The 20,464-nt window shown below is 37.0% G+C and overlaps 1 protein-coding gene across 3 annotated transcripts in view; it reads right to left on the bottom strand.

The window, feature by feature from the left end:
* Positions 1 to 20,464, bottom strand: part of ndst1b (N-deacetylase/N-sulfotransferase (heparan glucosaminyl) 1b) — a 108,979-nt gene that overhangs the window by 63,407 nt on the left and 25,108 nt on the right. For 2 of the 3 annotated variants that reach the window (XM_048166348.1, XM_048166349.1), the window contains exon 2: positions 5,499 to 5,600. The exons of the other annotated variant lie outside the window; for it this stretch is intronic. The gene's annotated coding sequence lies outside the window, so the exon portion shown is untranslated. The remainder of the gene's footprint in view (positions 1 to 5,498; positions 5,601 to 20,464) is intronic. 3 annotated transcript variants of the gene reach the window in all.

The following is a 20,464-nucleotide window of genomic DNA, read 5'->3' as shown; positions in this document are numbered from 1 at the left end:
ATGAGCTATGACGCGGAGAGGATTCCGATTGGTTGCCGCAACTTGTCATTTACTTTGACCCTCCCGCCGGCGGCGGTTTGAACGAACAGTACAGCGTTGTTGGCAGGGCGGCCAAGGCGAATGTTGACGCTCTCACCGGCGGCGGTGTGAACGCACAGTTAGGCTTTGTTGAGCAACGAATCCTACGCCATGGTCTTGTCAGTCATCTCACCTTACTCCCCTTACGTGATCAGTGAACTGTGATTCCTGCTGCACTGTGTGCGACTCTGCAATTTCTGCTGGATAAGCAGAGCGGACACAATAATGCAAAATTACAATAGTTTACAAATGAAGCGACTGTTATCCAACTGAATTATTATTTATTTTTTCTATAAAAAAGCAAAACGACATTGTAGGTGGTGCCGCACCTTAATGTAAAGTAAAATGTGACGAGCAGGGCGGGCGAGAGCCGTGAGGGAAGGGCGCGAGGCCGGTGACGCGAGTGATAATGAGCATCACCTGCGAGGCACGCCGGCCTCGAGTCTCTCACGGAGGAGCTCCGGAGGCATAAAAGGAGGAGCGACGACATTGAAGGACGAGAGAGGACCAGGCCTGGACTTTATTTTATGTTTTATTATGTTTGTGTGGCCGGCAGATGTCCGCGAGGGTCTGCCGGCATTACTTTCGTTTTGTATTTGTTTATTTTGAATTAAAGTTTTGTTGAATGTTCGCCGGTTCCCGCCTCCTTCTTCCCATATTTACGAACAGTGTTACAGTAAACGTAGTGGTGGCATATTCTATGCTAATTCCACCTTCACGCTCCGTCATGGCGATATCACAAGACAGCTTTTAACTTTTATTTGTTGTTGAATCTGGCAACGCACTAAAGCAACTAAAGCACAAAGAATTCACAACATTATAGTCCTCTCATTATAATATTACAGTATGTATATGGCCATTTTGGCACTGCACATCTTGCATTTTACTGTATTTTTAATTATCAAACTGACTCCAGGCATCACTGTGCACTTTTTAAAAGCAATAGTTTTGCTTTTTTTTTTAAAAGCCAAAGTTTCACTTTAATTCTCCGGTCTGTAGTCTCCGGACAGCATGCTGTCCAAAAGCTAACCAATCAGACCTCAGGTACAACCCAAAATACTGCAATAACCAATAAAAAAATAAAAATAAAAAAAAATCAATATTTTTAAAGTCACAGTGACCATCATTTTCATGATCAATGGTCACTGTCATTCACTTGGAATATAAATCTTTTTTAACATTATAAATGTCTTTACTTTAGATTTAAAATTTAATGCATTCTTGCTGAATAAAAGTATTTCTTTCAAACATAAAAATCTTACTGACCCCCAACTTTTGAATGGTAGTGTGTGTATATTTCTATACACGTAAACTATGCACTAATTTCATAAAATAACCTTCGATAGTTCCACTATTTCATACTTTCAGCTGAATCACTTGAAAATATCTCTGGATAAAAGCCTATGCTAAATGAAAAAAAATGCAAATGTAAATGCAAATAATTTTCTTCATTTTTGTATTTTTTCTTTAACTTGCCAAACAAGGACAATAAGCACAGGCGTATTAACAGAGCACATAATCCAAACACAAATGAATTCAGTGTTTCACTGCAAGCAAGTCGAGTTGAGCTCCAGCTGGATCAAGTCTTTTACAGGTCAGAAAAGATCTGAACTTATTCATGAATACGTTTTTCATTAGGTAAAATTAGGTTCCACAAAGAAAATCTCCAGACCTTTCCAAGTCATTCACCTCTATTCCAGAGTCATTTCACATCAAGTCAAAGTCAAGCCACCACTTGGTATCTGGCACAGACCAGGGTTGCATTTCCCAAAAGCATTGTAGGGACTAAGTAGATCAGAGACCATTGGTGCCAACAGTTTCTATGGTCTACTTAGGCTTACAATGCTTTTGGGAAATGCAGCCTAGATCTTGATGCACCCATGTAAACGGCAAAACACGGCATTCTGATTTGATTTCACTTTCAAGTGTGGCTCTAAATATGATATCTGCTCACTTGACCTATATTTCAACATTCATATTCCTCTAAATAAGAGACTTAATAAGATGTGAAAACATCACTGGGCACTCATGTAAGGTTAGTAAACATATGAGAATTCCTTCAAGTGAATCATGGAGGAAGTACACCTGTGCCACCATTGGCATGCCAGTGTTAACATCTATTAATTTTATGTGATGTACTTGTCAAATTGCCTATTAAAGTCGTATTATTGTGTAAACAGTCAGTTATGTTTTAAAAGCTAACGTGCTTCAATTTTTGGTAAAATACTTTTGACTTTGAGTTTAATGTGTAGTAAGACATTTGTAGGCTGATTCCCCTGAAGAGGGGTTATGGTAAGGCTTAACAAATGGTGTTACTTTGGGGGCGGGACTATCAGTTCACAGTTCACGCATAACCTTTAACTGAATGGAAACAGAGTAGGGGTGAAAAAAAAAAAAACCCATTATGCCTTGCAATGTAAATTGCATCCAAAACATCCATCTGTGTGTGTGTGTGTGTGTGTGTGTGTGTGTGTGTGTGTGTGTGTGTGCGTGTAACGCAGTTTAATGCTTTTAGCACTGAATTAGTTGACATTTCTTTTGAAGATAGAACATCAGATTTCAGATCATAATTTTAAACATTATATAAGAGGATAGAGCACAAAAATCACAAGTACTCCAGCTGCTCTATCTAGTAGAATCACGCTTTTTTTTTTTTACTTAATGAAAGGAAATAACACGTCTCTGCTTTGTGAAACTAAGACACGCTCACGTTAGCCCATCTCTACGCATCAAGAGAGATGCCTTTTTCAGCTATTAATAATTCACTTCTGCCGATGGCTCTCAATTATTTATGAAAGTTTATAAATCATCTTCCACCTTCACTTCCATAAGGTAAAAAACAAAAGAGGAGTTGATGTAAAGATCAATGATGCCTGTGAGCGTCACATCATCATCAGGCCCCAAATATTCGGCTGTATATGACATGAATGTGAAGGTATCTTACAACATGGTAAACATCTGAAAATGTTTAGTATTGACTATTTGAGGCATTTTAACCTAAATGATCAAATACAGCTCACAGCAAAACAACAGACTGGCAGAATTTCAATTTGTTAAGGAATCCAAGGTTTCATTTTTCATGCATTCCCACAGGCAGGAATGTGAACCGTGTTGAGAGATACAGTCGTGGTCTAGATCTTTGGCTAATCAGAAACACTGGTACCTGCCATCAGTGTGACTCATGTGCCTTTCTGTCTCTTGAAACCATAAGGGAAATGCTTCATACATGGTGCTTCAAACCCTGACGAATCCCAATTCCAAAGATGAACTTTGATACAGGGCTCTACATACCTACTCCGGTGCTAACAAATTGTAGACACAATGAGGCAATAGAGAGGGGCCAAGAAATCATATCTGCAAACTAAGGATGTCCAGGGATGGCAAAGTTGCTACTATGATTAAAAAGTCTTTCTACAGTATTAGGAGAACCAACTTAATTCAAATGTTGTTTTAGACCACATTGACTTTGATTGTATGGACAAAACAGTTGATACAGGTTTGGAATGACATAAGGATGAGTAAATTATATATTTTTTATATTTTTGAGTTGACTAAAAACTACACACTGCACCATAAGGTTGTCAATGGATGTCAATGATGTATTTTTGTAGGCCAACCTGGAAGTTAGCATCACCATGGTTCATGTCAAAAACCCAATAGGATTTTTCAATTGGCATTTGGATTGTTGCATAAAATAAGCTCTGTGACCAACAAATGTTTGATTCTTAGACGTTTTGTTCATCATGATAATCTTCACAAATAAACAACTTTTATGAATTTTGAAGCCTGAATACAATTTCCAGAAGTAAAAAGCTAAATGTAGGCTATAAATGAACTACACCATGGTCACATGACTTCAAAGTAACCACCATTAAACTCTTACAGTCTTCACTTAGACAACATTTTCCCTGAACGTTTGAGTTATAATAGTTTGCAAGAGCACAAATGTTCAGTGTGGTAATGTTTAATGTCCATGGTAAACTCTGTAGTCCCATTTAGGCACTTGTTAGCAATTGACTTTTTCAAGACAAAAAAAAAATAAAAAAAAAACATTCACAAGAGGGTATTATTGATGAATTTTAGGTCATAGAATCAAACATAAGCTTGTGTTATTTCAGGCATTTAACCAAAACCCCATTAAAAAAACCCATTGACTTCGAGATGATGGAGCCGCAAGTGCTAAAATGCAAGTCAAAAATAAGTCATCCATGCAGGACTCTACTAGGCATGGGAGAATGTTTCTGACTATATAGGAGAGTAATAACACACACTATCATGTCAGAAATAAGTGCTATGACTATGTTGCTTTTGCACTGGGTAGTTATATGAACTTAGTTATAGGAACTAGCCACCAGGGCGGTTCCTGAGTACTAAATGTTCCCCTACACTGTAAAAAAAAAAAAAAAAAAAAAAAAATCATGATTTGTTATCACAACATTTTTTCTTTTGTCAAATCAACTTAGATAATTAATGTGGTTCAGATAACATAATATTTTGAGTTTCTGTTGATTAAAACAAAATGCATTCATTGTATTAACTCAAATTTTTTATTTCAATGAACTCAATTTTAAGACAACCGGGTAACTAAGTTAAACCAACAATTCTTTTTTACAGTGCATTCCATTTTCCTGGCTGCATTCACACCGCAAGTAGGAACTCTGAAGTGACGTAAGCTTCGCTTGTTGCAGTGACACTTATTTTGACGCCGCAAAGAACGGCAGAGCCTGAGCACACAACACTCCCATTCTCCATCTTCATCAGTTTACGATCCTGTTTAATACATTATTAGATAGAACTGTTATACAAAAGAAAGTAAACAGTATTTGAAAAAGTATTAGCATTTACCGTGTAGTTGATGCCCAATGTCGCTAGCTGAGCAGAAATACATAATCATGTCCCCTGGTCCCCTCAAATTAACACTGGATTTTCTCCTTAGCTTAAAGGTTGAGAGGTCCATCTATCACTGTTTTACATGTTCATAGAGTTAGTTTGTGAAGTAAATATATAGGGTATAAACTGTGTGTGTACACAGCATTTTTAAAAATGACGGGTACTGGTGTTTTGCGTGTATTCGGCCAATCAGCGTACACTTGACTTAAGTCACTGGTAGTTCCTATCGTGCTGGGTTAGACTCTACTCTGAAGTAGGAGCTAATTTAGTTCCCCCAACTAAAATCGTTCCCAGTTCCTGCGGTGCGAACACGCCAAAAAGAAGGTACTTCCGCCATTAGTTCTAGGAAAGGTTCCTCCGGTACGAAAGCCCCTAATGTGACCATTTAAAGACTTTGTAAATTATGTTTATTCAGTGTTCTGTCCTTTGACAGACATACAGCTGCTGCAAGCACATTACAAGAAACAGCAAGGCCACACAACAACGCTCCAACTGGTAAAGCAATAAACCCTGACCGGCTTCCTTCCTACCTCTGGTTGACAGTGTGGTCCTCCCAGAATCTCATCAAAAGTGGCTCTGCTCGCCTGAGCTTGGGATTTGTAGGTGAGTCTTCCGAGACGCTGCAGGCATTCCTGCGAAACGAATCAGAGCGCATCGATTAACAAAGCAATAACAGGTGCAAGTAGGGGAGAATATAAGGGACATGCTGGTGGGCTTCAGACAGTTTACCACCCAGGTTTTCTGTGGAAAAACAGGCCTTGCTTTTATTCATTGAATTAAAGTAGCTGGATGGATTTAAAGTAAAATAAATGGGGTGTAACGGTACACAAAAATTACGTATGGTTTGGCATGTACCTCGGTTTTGAAGTAATGGATTAGTTTTCGGCACAGCAGGGGGAAAAAAAACAAATAATTAAGCAGTGGTTTACTGAAACTATCTCTCTGTCTTTAAACAAAAAAGTCTGTCAATACTACTGCAACTGGCTGCAACACTCAGTTTATGGTGCTTTTGTAAATGGGGGAAGAGATTTGAAGTGTTTCCACTTTTGAATATATTACCATTTAAAAAAAAAAAAAGAAGTATAATGCAAAATGCAAAATGGAAATACTCAGTGCAAGATGAGCATTTGTGGTTAAAATATATATATATATATATATATATATATATATATATATATATATATATATATATATATATATATATATATATATATATATATATATATATATATATATATATATATATATATATATATATATATACATACACACACACACACACACACACACACACACACACACACACACATACAGGGCTTGACATTAACACCCGCCAACCCGCCAAATGCGGGTAGATTTCAGCTGTGGCGGGTAAGACAGCCACTCCCACTAGCCACTTTGGCGGGTTGAATATAATTTCAGTTTACAGCCAAATGATCGTCGAAGATCGTCGTAGCACAAAATTACAATCCAGTCACACAATTCGTTATTTACGTGCAGTTAGTGAAGGAGGGATAGGCGGAATTGTGCTGAATGACACACAACAAAAGCGCTCTCTCGCGTGCGCTCTCTCTCTGTCGCGTGCACGATCAGTTCTCCTCGCGCCTGAATAGTAAAATACACATGCACACAGATGTCTAAATGTCCATCGTGTGGAGTATCTCGCGTGAATACAGTCATTTATGGCTTAAGTGGACGTAAACAGGTGGGTAATAACTGGATATGCGTCAGTTACGTCCATGCATTCAGCAGCCCAATTAAATAGGCCTACCTGTCTGTCATTAATGTTAATCAAACAACAAAAGATGTTAAATAAATGTAGGCTATATGTTAAATAAACCTACTGTATCTGAAAAAAGATTATTTTTAATGTACTATTGTTTTTGTAATTTGCTTCTTTGTTCTTTTATATAGCCTAACACAAATAACTTATACAATTTCTCATATTAGCCCATGCTCATATTGTCCACCTCTTGCCCACCTGTACATACCAGCTGATATACAATGTAGTCTTGATTTGGGTGGTCAATCTGCATTTAAAAGTTTGAAAGGGTTTTAAATCTTCTAAATGAAGTAAAATGACTCAAAATAAAGTAATTTAAGCATAACAAAGTCAACTTTAATCATATAAAATGTAATTTACCAACATCAAAATTGTGGCCAGTGAAAATGTTGAGTGGCTAGTAACTTTGGAAAACCACTAGCCACAGTGGCTGGTGACCAAAAAAGTTAATGTCAAGCCCTATATATATATATATATATATATATATATATATATATATATATATATATATATATATATATATTAGGCAGCTACATTGAAACTGCAATTTGGACCTTCAACACATTGTACACCAGTGAAGTCCACTATATATGGAGAAAAATCCTGGAAAGTTTTCTTAATTTCTTTTTGAATGAAGAAAGAAAGAAACATCTTGGATGACATGGAGGTGAGTAACAGGAAATTTTAATTCTGAAGTGAACTAATCCTTTAAAGGGAACCAAAAAAATATCAAATTAACATCTTTAAAAAGTTTAACAGAAGCCATACAGGTTTGGAAAGACATCAGGGTGATTAAATGTTGGCAATTTTCATTTTGGTGTGAACTATCCCTTTAAACACCATGCTACTCTATAAGAAGATTAACAGTCTAACAAACTAACTAAATAACAAGCATGGCTGAGTCGCTACTGTTCAATAGCTGGATGAAGCTGCAATGTGCATCAAAAGATCATTTGGAATATCTAAATCCAGCTACTGCCCCCAAAAGCAAGTCAGCGTGCTGCAAGATATATTGTATGAATAATTCAAGCAGAATTTGCCCTGTTTTGATGCTCCACGGCTATGGCAACCACAGGTCAATTTATCCAGTTCCTACCAGAGCAGTCATGGAACTCACGGCCTGCAAAATCTCTTTAAATTGAGCTTTCATGCATGAGCTACAGCACGCATTGTAGCCCCTGACAGGAGAAAATGAGAACAAGGAGAAAATTCTGCATCAATATCAATGCTGAGATGTGCATTTTATCTCCAAAAAGATACATTATCTTAGCAAGGCCACATTACAGCAGTGAGAGGGGAAAAGTGCTGAATCCGAGCCGTTGGATTGAAGCCACTAAGGGATTGGCAAAGACACTGTGGCAGCTCTGGATCACCGCCAACTGGTTCCTCCAAAAAAAGCCATATCTTGCAGTCTGTCGTTCTGGCAAAGAGGCAAGAGAACCAACATGCTCTTCCAGCTATGCTCTAAAAGGGTTAACGTAATGGCGATCAGTCCAAGCAGGATGTAAGATATCCAGCAGAATACTATAAATGCTGACGCAAAAGTGCTCAAGCGAAGAGTATCGTTCTCTTGCTCTAATGACTGCTCTCTAATCAAGAGCCTCGCACGGAGAGATCTTGAGTGGTGGATTACAATCAGAGGTGCACGAAATCAGCACCGGGTGCCGTCATCAGTCCTGAGGAGTGACAGGCGAGAGCACAGACAGAAAGAATGGTTATTGCAGCTGTTCGGGGCCAAGACCCCTTATATATACGGCTGGCAAGAGCCACTTTAAAAGAGCATCAAAACACAGTGTAGGTGAGCACAAGGAATGGAGCCAAAAATAACAACTTCACACTTCACTGGTGCCTGTCTGAACAGCTGAGGCCGTTCCTCACCGACAACTGCTGCAAGCTCGCTTTCTGGACAAATGCAAATCTGTGGGTTATTAAGGGAACTCACAAGTTCCTGAATCCTCACAGAGTGAACAAAAAACAATTAAGCATTATTGCAGGCAATATCACAAAAAACAAAAAAAAACAAAAAACAATCAAAATCCTAGTTCAGAATTAGAAAAGTTTACATGAAGCTACACCATCTGAAGAGAGCTTTCTGGAATTTTTTGTTGGTAACGATTATGTCTCTTAAAGGGGTGGTTGATTGTGATTTCACTTTTTTAACTTTAGTTAGTGTGTAATGTTGCTGTTTGAGCATAAACAACGTCTGCAAAGTTACGATGCTCAAAGTTCAATGCAAAGGGAGGTATTTTCTTTTAAAGAATTCTCTGTTTAAGCACTACAACAAACAGCTGGTAGGGACTACAACAAGCTTCTTCCCGGGTTAGTTACATCACTAACCCTAAAATTTACATAAACCCTGCCCCGAGAACAAGCAACAAAGTGGGTGAGGCCATGTTGGGCTGCTTTAGAGAAGAGGAAGAGTTGTTGTAGTAGAGTGTTGTTATAATGCCGTAATTTTCCGCCAGACTGCTTCACAAACGAGGGTCAATTCGACACTGGATTTGCACAAAAGATTAACATGACGGCACATGCTAGTCGATGAGTTGAATCAACTCCACAGCAACTACATAAATTTATCCACTAACCATTAAGAAATGTCAAGACGTATTCTATAAGTTGTAACTTCTTCCTGAGTCTCTCCATCAGTGTCCGACCCTGTTTTGAACAATGTAAGGCTGAACACCGTTACTGACAATCGTTATTTTGGCTGTGTGAGATTCTCCAGCTTTGTTGTTGTTGAGCAATGAAGCACGAACTGTTAAAGCTCCGCCCTCTTCTGGAAAGCAGCTGGGAGCTCATTTGCATTTAAAGGGACACACACAAAAACAGCGTGTTTTTGCTCATACCCAAAAAGGGGCAAATTTGATAAGCTATAATAAATGATTCTGTGGGATATTTTGAGCTGAAACTTCACAGACACATTCTGGGGACACCATAAGCGTATATTATATATTGTAAAAGGGGCATTATAGGTCCCCTTTAAAATATCAAATAATGTAACCTTTTTATGACAAGGCAAGGTAAGTTCAGGTTGCAAAAATGCCATGTGGTGTGCCTCCCCAAAAAACATTTGTTTATAACTATATTCAAAAACATTAAAGGGCAAATTGCAGGTTAGAGCTTCAGTGATTCAATGTATAGAAAAATAATGTAGGAACTAAATTTTCTTTAAAATACATGTATAAATACGCTTAGCTTGTAGATATATACACGTTAGCTAACAATATGCAAGACTGTGCTCAGATCACAATATTGTACCATCATGTATCATCATGTATCAGGCAATAGCAAAGCTAGTATTGGTCATCTAGGAGTACTGCCTACTAATAACAGAAACTAATAAACTTTGATCAGGCAAGACTTTGATCAAGACTTACGGTGCAGAGCTATATCTCTGACGGATCTGTGACAATCATGTCTCCAGCCGGTGGCCGAACAGACAGTAGTGTTATTGAATGTGTTTCATGTTATCCTTTATTCATTAATTCCGTGTTATGCTTATTCCATGCCCATTCACTGATAGTGTGAGGATGCATATGATGTTGTGTGTATGCAGTTGAGTGAACTTGAATGTACATACATGGCATGAATGAAATTGGAGTATTTACATTACCAGTAAACTGTTTTGTGTGAGTGCGAGACTATGCATCTGTATACATAATTTGTTATTCATCAGTGTTGAAATTGATTCGCGCAAAAACGGTGAAGAAGCATAGCGTGTGCAAGTTTATTCATTTAATATAATTTACAGTACTATTACAATTTTGAACTCCATCATATCGCTGGGATGATAATCCTCCGGTCTATAATAAACACGTTTTTCGAAGCAGATGCAGAAGTGAAGTCCCGTCTCTTCACCTGCACAAAACACACCCAGGCTCAGGAGATAGCACCGTCCTTTTTCTTGTTAGTAAACCTCTGGACTTGATGTCCTAACAGGCTGGAGTTTGTGCAACCTCCACAAACACAATAATTTGCCATGATGATGATAAAATACAAAAACTACCGAAAACACACTGATTCACGACCACTGTTACTGAATACCAACCTACTCTGCACTGAGTCAACACAGAGCCCGGCGAACGATGTAAAATGATGTGACGTTGGGGGGGGATTTTCACAGAGACGTCACTTTACCTACTAAATTTGTGCCCTTATGTCCTGCAAAACATTTGTCTTTTCAAACAAGGTTATTTATTCATCTCGAGAAAAAAAATTAACCTGCAATATGCTCTTTAAAAATTCAAATACACACAAATGTATTCAGGGCGTAAGGAAAATGACAAATAACATTTTCCGTACACCTTAAATTCATAAATATTACTTTCTGGTTAAACCAAGAGACCTGAATGAAAAACGAAAGCAGAGATTTCATTCCTAAGCACATGGATTTTAATATAAGGGGGTAATAATCTTTATCTTTTTATCATCTTTATTGCTTGCCACTGACCAAGCAGCATCAAATTACTATGCCGAACATCCCCCCATTTCCCAAATATGATTTGTTGTCATAGAGTTTAGACAGAACTGAGATTAGGACAAGGAGAGGAGTACAAAACTATCTTAAAATGGCTGCACATTTAAGGTAAATTTATCAAACTCATGCCGTCGGCCTGTCATCTCTTTTCCTGTGCCTCTCGCCAAAACAGAAGTTGCTTTGCTCTTTATCACAGTTCATATCCCTGAAGCCAGAATATCACTACAGAACCACATACCACAATACAGCTATTTCCCCTGCTCCCCCACGCGTGCAAATGCCAAGCCAAGATGTTACAGAAAAAGCACTTACTAAACAGCTGCTCAAAACTTTTGGGGTGGTTTTGTTATCTAGAGCTCTTTCTTTTACAATGACAACAGTGAAGTATTACCTTCAGCAAAAGGCATTTATGCTTTTCTACTTCAGACAGAAAATCATTTAAAAACTGACAAAATGTCACAAACATTGTCCCTGGGCTACGACTTCAATATTCCATCAACATCACTGCAAGATTTCCATTACGCTTCATTATTCTGTGACCAGGGGACAGTTGACAGGAACTTGAGGCATCGAGTTTCTATACCATTCAATACTTTGCATTTAAAAGGTTTGTGTCATAGAAAACAGAAGCGTTTGAGTGTTTTTTTAAAGAGTTTGAGGTATGCAGGCAGTAATACCATATTTACCATGCAGAGAGGTTAGCCAATCCAATCATAACAGTGATTTATAAAGCAAAAACCTCTTGTTTACCTCTAAACTACCTCTAAATATATTTTTGGTCCATTTTCCAGAAAGAGAAAAACTATACCTTTTAAATATGTGTATTTGATACAAGTTTATTTCGTCAACTTTTGTAGTAGTACACTAGCATACAGTCACCTCAGAGTGAACAAACATGGACTTCATGAGGCATCTCTCACTCGGCATCATGTGGTAATAACCGTTTCATGTTCATTCCTAGCGGTGTGAACAGACTAAATTAATAAGTTTAGTAAACATTATGTATTGGGTCACTGCAGCTGGTCCAATCATTCCGGGTGCAAGATACCCATCTTAGATATCAGTGAAGTAATGGTTTTCACCCCCAAATCTGGGGTGGAATGCAGCTCACAGCTGTCTGGCTGCATCAGCAGCTGAAGAGGCTGACAGAGCAGGAGGAGCTGGAGCCCTGACAGCTCTGGATCCATGTGTTGCTGGCTTGGCCTTCTCCACAGCGGACCCTGGCATGACTCCAGGTCCTTTCCCAAACCCAGGTGGTGGTTGATGAGCGCTCCGAGACAGCACCCTGCATGAGCTTTACATCGGAGCAAAGAAACCCAACCTAAGAAAACCTCTGCATTATGATATAAATTAGAGATCAACATATATTTCGATTTACCATTATTTTCCCCGATATTTAAGCATTTTACCATAATCGGATATCGGTTTTGTAAAATCGGATTTACCGATAAACGCCGCCATAATGTGGGTGTTTGGAGAATTGCGCGCAGGATCGCCATTACAGCGCATCTGAGGGGAGACGAGACAACGGCGTGCACATGTAAAAAACACTTACTTACTCTGCTGTAATTAGTAAACTTATTTAACATAACAGCCATTAATGCACAAATTAGATGTGTTACATAAATGCCTGAAATGTAGCTAGTTTTTGCAGCTTGTCTCTAAGAAATAGAGACAAGCTCACAGAGTCACGTAAGATAATCCGTCATGTCCTGTCCCAATAAAGATGTAACTTTGCATGAATTAAATATATGAATGATCACATGTTGAAAAAAGCGCCGAATCTAATTCTCTCCGTGTTAGTAATTAGTCTCGTGAAGTCGTCTGCTTTTGCTGTTCACTGCTCAGGAAATGCTCCTCCAGCACGGCCACCGCATGTAACTTTTAACAAGATTCACTTGTTTAAAACACCGTAATTTTAAAAACATTTACTATATAAACATTAATTCGCTAATAAACATCCAAGTAAATGCAACTCTATGGAAATGAATTATTTATCATCTCCTCATGCAATCGCAGTTTGAGTATAGGTTTGTGTAAATGCACAGATAAATAGCGCTTTGTCAGCAGATATTTCATAATCTAGAATGACAAAAACTCTTAATAATTCTGATATAACATACCAGTTGAGAAATGCAATAAAATCCGATGTTTTTTTTGTTATATTCCAATATTCCAGAGAATATTATTCAGTTATTTAACATTATCCAGCAAATTATTCTTCACACTTTAGCCTATTAAACAGCTATAAATTACTAAATCTGCAGTTTAAAATGAAGTATTACATTTCTGCAAAGTTGATATGACTCCTGTCTTTAATTTATTTTCTCAATTTGAAAACATTAGACATTCTACATTTATTTTGCTTATTGTTAACATTAGTGTTGCTGCTGATGCTTTTTATAAATGAAATTATTTTTGTAATATGAAGATTAAAATTAACAAAATTTATTGGTGTATAAATGAGATTTGTTTTCTATGCAAGGAGGGAGTGATTGTTATAAATAAAATGGTTTGTTCAGTTCAGTGGTGTTGTATTTGTGTCAAAAACAGAAGTATAACAGTAAATAAATATTGGTTCTGCATATTGGTTATTGGGCACATAAACAAAAATTATCGTTACTAAAAAAAAAAAAAAAATCAATATCGGTCGATCACTAATATAAATTATGTTCCATCTATTCTCATTTCAATCAAGACCATCACAAGTTCAGTCATGATTCTGCATCAGGTATAATGTTCGAGCTGTGGATAATGTTTGTGCATGGTATTGTGCAATGTATTATTTTGTTACATTTATCTAATAAATAAATAAATATATATATATATATATATATATATATATATATATATATATATATATATATATATATATATATATATATTTTTTTTTTTTTTTATTTATTTATTTATTAGATAAATGTAACAAAATAATACATTTTTTTTTTAATGATTGGCAAATGGTAAAAAGAACTTGGCAAAAAGACAAAGAAAAGCAAGATAATGCTATTTTAAAGGTCCCGTTTTTCGTGTTTTTTTGAAGCTTTGATTGTGTTTATAGTGTGCAATATAACATGTGTTCATGTTTCGCGTGTAAAAAAACACAGTATTTTTCACATAATTTACTTATCTGTATACCGTTGTTTCCACTGTCATAAAAACGGGCAGATGACTTCCTTGTTCTATGAAGTCCCTCCTTCAGAAATACGTAACGAGTTCTGATTGTGCCAGCGGTTCCTGTGTTGTGATTCGACAGCAGCTTAGCGGAAAGGTCCCGGAAAAGTCACGCCTCTTACCATAATGTGGAGATGCACGCGCTCAGTGTTATTGTAAACATGTCTTTAATTTTACCCTATCAATTAGACCCGGAATCAGACACGGTGATTGGACTGCGGGATGAAAATAACAGCGTTTCAACGACATGGTGACAAACACACTCTACAAACGCAACTCTTGTGTATTCCTGTGGGCGGAGGTTAGTCAAAAAAAACTGTTTTAGTGACGTCATTAAAGAAGGAAGTAGAGGGATGTAGTCCAAACTGGCCGTTCGATGTAGGCGACTTCTGTTAAATAAAATATCTCGCTTGGCATTGAACTTTGAGCTTTAAAATTTTACAGATTTTATTTATACTCTAACAACAACATTACACACTAACTAAAGTTTGAAACATGGGATCACGAAGAACGGGACCTTTAAAATACATTTAAATAAAAAAAGTTTGCATTTTACAATAAATATACTTAAAATGCTTGATTTAAAAAATTATTTACTGGATTATTAAGAATGAGATAAATAAAGAGTTCTAAATTTGAAATTATTTACATTTTTAATTAAAACATTGATATTGATTTCAAAATGATAATTGATGTTTTGATCAAAATTCAAATCTATAAATTTAATAATTTTGTGCAATATACAGCAAGTCTTCTGATGCCATGCAACAGCTTTGTGAGAAGAACAGACCAAAATACAATCATTATTCCCTTATAATCTCTATTTGATTGTGTATTCAAATATGTCATGTGAAGATTCATTGTGTGACACCATTGTGTATAACGGAACTGCGCAAAATGTAGAAACTTTTATACAACACCATATATATTATTCACATTGTTGCTCTATTTCTCACACAAAGCTAACAGATTTAGAAAATTTAGTCATATAAGACTACCTACATATAAGACTTTAACTAATTTTTCTTTTTATGTACCATGAATGAAAGCAAGTGGATTTCGAATTTCAATCCGTTTAACACATCTGGAAATCTTTTCTTATTATTGCACAAAACCAAAGCCATTCTTTGCAAATTACATCAATGAGATTAAATTACCACATGCAGATGAATTTTAATTAGAGATCAAAGGCAGAGAAACAAGCCAAGATACAAACTGTGATGTTAATTTTAACTTTGGTATGTACAGTAGAGAAAGTACATACACTCAAAAAATGATTTATTGATGCTGTTCACTTTATTTAAACAAATCATTTTGATTTAACACCTTTCTTTCAGGTTTCTCATTCAAACAAGGCTGCATCATGTTTCCATTTCCCATCAAGCTTTGCATAAGGCTGGATAGGGAGAGTAAACGTTAAAATAAAGTGTTATTTTATGCATTTTTAAAATTCTATTATGTTGGTATTTTTATAATAGTTTCTGTTATGTTAGTGTCGAGTATGAGCTTGAGTTAAGGACCTGCTAACAAGAACTCGAATTACTTTAATAAAAAAGTAATACTAGGGGAATGTCACGGATGTAACCAGTACCATCTTCTGGTTGCCAACATGTAGAATCAATTAAACCAAACTGAGCAAACTCAACTAAACTTAGACGTGTCCAAATATCTTGATTCAATCAAGTTCAATCCTACATAAAGTATTTGAGAAAAGACAACATTTTTCCATAATGTGAAACCACGGTCCATGATTGAATCAAGTTCATCCAAAGAGGGTTTTTTTTTTTTTAAATAACAGAAAAAAAGAGGAATGAGATTGGGAAAAGATGTGAATTTATATTTGGCTGAAGTAGCTGTTCCTTTAATATCTAACGTCCAAATGCAGAACTGTCTGATCAAACTGTAACCTTGAACAGTTTACCATAAAAGACAAGCAGGACTCTCTGCTGGTTCCCACACATGAGAATCAAGGCTAAATATGCTCAATGATTACCATCACCCAATAACAGCTTCTCAGTAGGAGGGTTTTGTGTAGGTAGGTGCACATCTCTGGAGAGGAATTCAACTGAAAAACCACCTCCAGAATACCATGAATAAAACCTCCCCAGACTAAAAGGGGTACACGAGCGCTTGCTTTTTATTTCTTTCACATATCGCCCCTCAATTTGGACTTATTTATAAAACACAAAGGCTTTTGAGAATCACAAATCTATTTGCCAAATGTACTTTGGCTAAAGCTCTCAAGAATCACCCATCATTGCTGGCATTCACAAACAGCAGGCACCTGACTAGTGGGTGGTGAAAAATAAAGCTATAACAGTAAATGTTTGGCTCCGTTACTTTCCCTCATGCATCCTAAACGGTGTGATGATAATAGTCCGACAGATTTTAATCAACTGCTTACCAGACAGTAATGCATAGCTGCCCAGCGATGGCATGAACTTCAAACCACAGCTTCTCAAAGCATATTTGAAGAGCACGATTTCCAGCAGAATTTCAAAAACATGCATACATGCATACACACATTTTCAGCACACATGCCTGATTAACTTTGTGCAGTATAGTCTAGGGATGCATGATATAATCAATATCATATCTGTTATCAGCTAATTTTCAGAGATATTTTTAATTATCTGTATCAGCTGATATTGGATATTTAATTGTCCATGTGCATTTCCTCTATTTTTACATTTAGATGACCTTTGTAAATAAATTACCTGGGAAATTGAATTGCCTTTCGAAACCACATCTCTGAGTTTACAAGAAGGGATCAATTCAAAAGTGGTTTTGTAAACAATTTTTGACCACTGCCAAGTACCATATGGTAACGGTTGCACTTCGCAGTAATAGGCTTTTATTTCTGAAATGCTAGAAACTGTTTACAAGAATAATATCGGGTCACTGCTCGGCGCTCTTAAAGTCTCCCTGTGGTGAAAATTAAGTTTTTAATGTTGTTTGTAGGTTGTTTTTTTTTTTTTTTTTTTTTCAAATATGCTTTAAGACAAACCATGTGCAAATTCAATACTATTGCTGAGTATTTTCTCCTTAAAACTGCAGTGAACCCAGTCTTAAGTTTCAAAAACACGGTTGGAAATCGCTGGTGTTTCTGACATCACAAACTACCTTGTAACCAATCACGTCAACATGTGATCATCAACGAGTGGATCTCTGAGCTGGTGTGAGTGAGTGGAGATGGGGCTAATTTGCATATTCATACCAATGTATATACTAAATAAGGCAATGGTGTAGTTACATTCAAGCTTTTTTAAGGCATGAACACATTTTTTTTTTAAGAAAAAAACATTTAATTATGTCATTTTGGTGATCAAAGATGAGTTTTAAGGGATAAAGTTGACTACGGGGTACTTTAAGAAAAAAAAGAGAGCACAAACTCAAACTTTTGAAATGGGCCATTATTAAGTCAGCAACAGGTACGTAATAAAATTATTTTAAAGGGGTGGTTGATTATGATTTCACATTTTTAACTTTAGTTAGTGTATAATGTTGCTGTTTGAGTATAAACACCATCTGCAAAGTTACGATGCTCAAAGTTCAATGCGAAGGGAGATATTTTCTTTTAAAGAATTTGTTGTTTAAGGGCTACAACAAATGGACTACAACGAGCCTCTTACCAGGTTAGTGGCATCACTAACCCTAAAATTGATAGAAACCCTGACTCTGAGAACATGCAACAAACGGGGTGAGGCCATTTTGGGCTGCTTTAGAGAAGAGGAAGACTTGTTGTAGTAGAGTGTTGTTGCCAAGCCATGAGGGTCAATTCAATGCTGGATTTACACAAAGGACTAGCATGACGGCACATGCTAGTCGATGAGTTGAATCAACTCCACAGCAACTACATAAATGTATCCCCTAACCATTCAGAAATGTACAGTTGCTTTCTTAACATTGTAACTTCTTCCTGAGTCTCTCCATCAGTGTCAGACTTTGGTTTGAACAATGTAAGGCTGAACACCGTTACTGACAATCTTTATTTTGGCTGCGTGAGATTCTCCAGTAGGGCTGGGCGATATATGGCATGCGATTGTCACGCGCATTTCGTCAGTAAAGCCGGTTCCCTGATTACCGCTAAATAGCAATTTAGCAGTAATCAGGGAACCGGCTTTACTGACGAAATGTGCGTGACAATCGCATGCGATATATCGCCCAGCCCTATTCTCCAGCTTTGTTGTTGTTGAGCAAATGAAGCACGAGCTAAATTGGAAAGCGGGCCAGGAGCAGCAGCTCATTTGCGTTTAAAGGGACACACAATGGTGTGTTTTTGCTCTCACCCAAATAGGGGCAAATTTGACAAATTATCTGTGGGGTATTTTGAGCTGAAACTTCACAGACACATTCTGGGGACACCAAAGACCTATTTTACATGTAAAAAGGGCATTATAGGTCCCCTTTTAAGTCTATTGTATACATTTATATAAATTAGAGTTTGCAAGACTATGCATTTTACTAGTCAACCAAGTAGCCAGATTGGATGTTTTCCTTAATCAAATAAAAGGTTGTTACTTATTTCTGCAAATTTCTACATATTTAAATTGACATCCATCATTTATTGAGATAAAATGCAGGACAGAAAACCATTTAAACCATAGCAATTTTCCTATTATTAAATAGGATATTTAAATGAATATTAAACATGTGACTGACCACGTGAGAAGCGCATTTCCCGGCTCGCTCCTCCAACGTGAATATATCGTCATCTAAATTCAGGAGTTATCACTATCACTGAGGAACCATGCAAATATATTTTTACAGACATCCCCATGAGAAACGATTACCGCCCGAATAGGGTTATAGTCCACTAAACGAGAACTCCATGCTGCATTGAACAGCCTCCTTGACAAACTATCCTCCATTTCTATTAGCTAATGGCAGCAGCTCATGGGAGGAATTATGGGAACTGGCCCGCTGATGATCGTAAGCAGGTCATCTCGATTTGATCTCCCAAAGGAGCCTGTATTATCCACTCAAGCGGTCTGGTTTATCAGGTGATCACCTCTGACCTAGGGTAATTCAGCAAATAGCACAGGAAAAAAAACATTGTGCTTTTGTATATCATTTTATTTTGATGTTATCCAAATCTTCATATCAAACCCTTGTAGTCCTCATTTATATTAAACTAATCTTTCAGTGGGGAGCAAAATGACTGACCCGTCTGCTTTCCCAGCACCATCTGTGCCCAGGACAGCGAGCGCTTGACAAGAGTAATAGAGATGGTGAGAAATGCTGCTTGTCATCTTCGTGGGCTAACAGAGCCATCTACAAAGAGACACACGGGTTTGTTCCCTTCCTCTCGGCCTACATTTATCCTAACAAATACAGACAGCAGAGGAAAGGAAAAATTACCCACACGAGGTTGATGCTACATATCGGATATGCCTCTGGGTGCCAGGCAGTAAAAAAACTGGAACAACAAAGGCGAGCATGTAAAAAATTCAGATGGGGAAATGAAAGCACAACCTGTGTCAGCAATTCAGAAGCACAAGTTGGTAAGGAAAGGTTTAGTGGAAAAACGCACTTAGCTATTCTGAATAATTTTAATTTTTAAGGCGCAGATGCCTTGTGGTAGTTGTGTTCTATAGGAAGCAGAATCACGTGAATGGAAACGTGTTTGAACCAGGGGACTTAATTGAGCGCTAATCAATTTTGAATATATATAAACATGAGGTCTCATGAGATGCCACTAGTGATAATTATATAGAGCTAACGAAGAGATCAGAGGAGAAGACACAAAGATGATCCAACCTCACAGATCCCTGGAAGCAATATGAAGTTGAGGGCTTTGCCAAGGATCGCAGCGTCTACTACGTATGACAGTTTAACATTTAATCTATATTACCAGTCAAAAGTTTACTTTTTTTTTTTTTTTAAAGAAGTGTCTTATGTTCACCAAAGCTGCATTGATGTGATTAAAAATGCATTAAAAAATGTAATATTGTGAAACGTTATTACAATTTAAAATAACTGTTTTCTATTTTAATACATTTTAAAAATGTATTCATTGCTTTGATGGCAAAGCAAAAGTTTTCTTAATTCACATGGTTCTT

Source organism: Megalobrama amblycephala, linkage group LG18 (assembly GCF_018812025.1).
Source record: "Megalobrama amblycephala isolate DHTTF-2021 linkage group LG18, ASM1881202v1, whole genome shotgun sequence".
NCBI classification, from domain to species: domain Eukaryota; kingdom Metazoa; phylum Chordata; class Actinopteri; order Cypriniformes; family Xenocyprididae; genus Megalobrama; species Megalobrama amblycephala.
Note: the sequence above shows the minus strand (reverse complement) of the source record. Positions and strands in the feature narration are given on the sequence as shown.